Source organism: Hordeum vulgare, chromosome 2H, assembly GCF_904849725.1.
Source record: "Hordeum vulgare subsp. vulgare chromosome 2H, MorexV3_pseudomolecules_assembly, whole genome shotgun sequence".
NCBI lineage: Eukaryota > Viridiplantae > Streptophyta > Magnoliopsida > Poales > Poaceae > Hordeum > Hordeum vulgare.
In genome coordinates, this window is record NC_058519.1 from 646,002,100 (window position 1) to 646,006,931 (window position 4,832).

The following is a 4,832-nucleotide window of genomic DNA, read 5'->3' on the forward strand; positions in this document are numbered from 1 at the left end:
TGCTCCAATTTCAGGCCAGAATTCCAGCTGCTGGCATTCTCCCTCTTCATGTAAACCTTGCAAAATAAGAGAGAAAAGGCATAAGTATTGTACCCTGAAGTGAAATAACGTCCAAAAAAGCAATAAATATCAACATGAAAGCATGATGCAAAATGGACGTATAAGGACAATGCACGATACCGAAGAGGCTAGCAAAATATGGATGGTGGAAGTGCCAACAATCGAATACTCACATTAGTCTGAAGAACTCATACACTTATTATCGGTAACTCTCTATCTAGTTAGGAAATTCACAAAGAGACAAGTACCCCAAGGAGGAGTGTTTGGGGGTTTGATTATCCTTGCGCATCCTCGACTAATGGTAACGTGAGGATACTCAATATATTCCAACCCCTCCAGAGGTTAGCAATCAATTTAGTAGCTAGAGTTATCAACTAATTTTTAGTTTTTGAAAAACACACGGATTTCCCAAAATACGACACCTATCACTAATAGGCTCAACCTCTTGGCACCAATAGTCCAAACATTACTCAAATCAATACCTCAAAATTATTGCAAGTTACTACTATACTTAAATAGCAACCCAAGTTACCTATTTATGCAAGACACACAACTCAGTGCAACAAGCCAACTCTCTAAACAAGATAAGCATGATAACTCAAGAGATTTAGAAAATCAACCTAAATAAAAACTCATAAAAATATAAGCATGAAAACTAAGAGCTAAGCATGATAGTAGCTACGAGAAGATGAAGAACACACAAAAAAAGATAAGCATGAAAAGCTATGTTGTGTTCTAGAGTGGAATGGAGCGTGTCTCTCTCCCAAACAAGGTAGGATAAGTTCCAAATTGTTATAAACAGCAAGCAAAACTAAAACAAACTAAAAATTAAATAGCGGGACACTCCAAACATAGCACATATCATATGAAGTGATAAAAATATAACATGGAGATGGATGAACTGATGATTGTTGATAGAGAAGGGGATGCACGGGGGCATCCCCAAGCTTATACGTTTGAGTCTCCTTGAATATTTATTGGGGTGCATGGGGGCATCCCCAAGCTTGAGCGTTTGACACTCCTGTATCTTCTTTCATTGCATACTTGAAAACTCCCTTCATACAAAACTCATCATAAGCTCATTAGAATGGTTAGTTCCCTTAATAAAATAGTTCATTACCTGTTGGAAATAAATATTTTGATGAAAATATACCGCTTCTTATGAATTCCAAAAGGTTTGGTGCAAATAAAAAGTAAGCTTAGTATTTGCAAAACAATGAAAACGCAAAACATGGCAGAATCTGTGAAAAACAGAACAACAGGTAGTAAATAATTTATTCGGGGCACTTCTGCAACTCAAATCAAAAAGACTCAGAACAGATGCCAGAAAGACAATTATATAGAGCATGCTGTAAAACAAATTCATTTCAAAAAGATGATCTGGTGATTTTTGGTGAATTTCTCCGTCAGGCAGACAACATCTGTTTCTGGACAGCATGTCACAACTTTTGAACTTTCTTATAATCGAGGGCTATAACTTGGCACAAAGCTTAAAAATAAAGATATATTGATGTTTCTACGGTAGTAACACACATCAATACCACTAAAGCATAAAGTAAAAACAAATTGGGTTGCCTCCCAACAAGCGCTTTCTTTTATGCCTTTGAGCTAGGCACAATGCAAGAAGATCAAGTGTTATCAACTCCAAAAGAATAACTTGCCCGTGTAACAGACTCATAAGGTAACTTAATATTATTTCTAGGGAAGTGTTCCATTCCCTTTATAAGAGGAAATTGGAATTTAACAATTCCCTCTTTCATGTCAATGATAGCACCAACGGTGCGTAGAAAAGGACGTCCCAAAATAATTGGACATGAAGGATCACATTCAATGTCCATAATAAGAAAATCAACGGGAACCTAATTATCATTGGAAATAATAAGCACATCACCAATTCTCCCTAAAGGTTTCTTTATGGAAGAATCAAAAAGACGAACACCAAAAGAACATGGATCATAAGGTTTACAATCAAGCATATCATACATTCTTTTGGGCATAACGGAGGCACTAGCTCCAACATCACACAAAGCAAAGCAAGATATATTAGTCAATTTAATTTTGACTATAGGATCCCAACCATCTTCTAGTTTCCTAGGAATAGAAGTCTCTAGCTTGAGCTTCTCCTTCCTAGCCTAGATAAGAGCATTGGTAATATGCTCGGTGAAGGCAATATTGAGTGTACTAGTGTGGGGGTCTTTAGCCATTCTTTGCAAAAAGGTGATGACTTCACACAGACTACAATTGTCAAAATCAAGGTTAGTACCATTAATTAAAGTGGTAGCAATGTCATCTAAGCTCATTATTTTAGTAGTCTCTAAGTTCATAGGACCTTCTTGTCCTATAGTTGAGGTATTAGCATCACCATTAATAGGTCCATTGGGACTAGGAGTGTGATGGGTGCTAAAAGTTTTGAGATCCTAAACAACTTGTATAGCAGCAATGGTAGTGTGTGTAGGAAGGCTCTTAATTCTCTCTTCCTCTTCTTTTTCTCTAGCCCATCTCTCTTGAAGTTTGGATAGCATTCTTATGTTCTCATTAATTTGGACGGATAGCATCCATGGGTGTGGTGTTCCTTTCCTCAAGTGGGAAGTTATAATTTTAAGCATCTCTACATCATGAGCTATGTTGTCCACCTTCAAAGAGAGACTATCTAATTTTTCTAGTTTCTCTTCTACACTCTTGTTGAAGGCTTTTTGAGAAGTGATAAAATCCTTAAGCATGCTCTCTATTTCAGAAGTGGAATTTTTGGTGCTAGGATAATTGTTGTTGTTCCCATAGTTGTTGGATGGGAACGGTCTAGGATTGCTACCAAAATTACTCTTATAAGCATTGTTATTGAAGTTGTTCCTAGAAATAAAATTAACATCCACTTGCTCTCTTTCTTGAGCAAGCAAAGAATTTAGAGGAACATCATGAGGATCAATAGGAGCTTGCTTAGTAAGTAGAGGCATGATCATGTCAACCTTATCATTAAGGGAGGAGATCTCCTCAACAGAGTTTACCTTCCTACCTGTTGGAGCTCTCTCGGTGTGCCATTGAGAATAACTTGTCATCATCTCATGCAATAGCTTTGTGGCAGCACCAAGTGTAGTTGACATAAAGGTTCCTCCCGCGGTCGAGTCTAACAAATTCCGCAAGGTAAAGTTCAATCATGCATAGAAAGTTTGGATAACCATCCAAGTAGTCAAACCATGTGTAGGGCAATTCTTAACAAGAGATTTCATACATTCCCAAGCCAGAGCAACATGTTCATTATCCAATTGCCTAAAATTCATAATGTTACTCCTCAACTGGATAATCTTAGCAGGCGGGTAATACTTCCCAATAAAAGCATCTTTGCACTTATCCCAAGAATCTATGATATTCCTAGGCAAAGATTGAAGCCACACTTTAGCTCCTCCTCTCAAGGAGAAAGGAAAAATCTTAAGTTTAACAATATCACCATCTAGTTCTTTATATTTTTGCATATCACACAGCTCAACAAAATTGTTCAAGTGCAAGGCAACATCATCTCCAGCACCGGAGAATTGATCTTTCATAACTAGGTTCAGTAAAGCAGGTTTAATCTCATAGGACATGGCCTCAGTGGCGGGAGCAGCAATAGGAGTGTAGATAAAGTCATTGTTGTTGTGACTTGTGAAGTCACACAACTTGGTGTTCTCAGTGGAACCCATAGCAGCGGCAACAAGCAAGAACAAAGCAACTTTTTTTTTGTGGTTTTTGGTATAAGAGTCTAAAGCAAAAAACTGAAAAGCAAACTAACAAGACTAAAAAGCAAAGGTAAAAGATAGTGTGCAACTCCCCTATCTTGAAGACTGGAGTCCCTGGCAATGGCGCGAGAAATTCGCTTGATGACGAGTTGATGGATATACTTCTCGCCCCTCGTTGGTTACCCCAAGTGGAAGGTGGAGATGTAGTCACAAGCAAATTTCCCTTACACGGAGACTGTAAGGTTTATCGAACCAAGAGGACTCCTAGGCTCAACAAGTAGGTGTCTTTCACCCTGGAGCTAGCAGAAGACATGGACCTGCACACACAACAAATAACTTTGCTCCCAACGAGTACAGAGAGGTTGTCAATCTCTCCGGCCTTGTAGTTTGCAAAGAATCAAAAAACAAGCGGGAAGGTAATAGTGATTGCAACGGAAAAGTAAATGAAAGCGGTAAATGATGGAGGTGTAAAAAATGATGGTGATATGGATCGGAGTCACATGATGTTCACTAGTGCTGTCTCTCTCCCAAAAGACGATAAACAACTATGCTTGGGTAAACAAATCACAGTTGGGCAATTGACATAATTATGATCGCACCGCAATGCTAATTATGCTCCTTGATAGTTAGAGGTTCAATAGTAATGGGCAGTACGCCAAGACGAGTAGATCATTTATTCATCAGCATCTACTTACTAATCATCCACCTTGATATATCTATCTAGAACATCTCTCCGGTATTAAGTTGCGAGCCCCACCCAAAGTGTAAACACAAAGCAACGGACAACTGCATTAACGAACTATGCGTATGGTAAACAATCCTTGCAACCGTGGTCACAAGCACCGTTGTTTTCTCCCTGGTGGCAACAAGCACATCCTCTAGTCTCATGTTTCTGTCACTCAAGCTAGACATCGAGGGGCATGAACCCACAATCATGCATAACGCTCCCTCTTGGAGTTACAATCTACTACTTCGCCAAAGCAATAAAAAGCAACGGAGAACATGGATGAATCACTAAGGAACATAATATAAAAGGATAATCAAATATATAACTCATAAAAA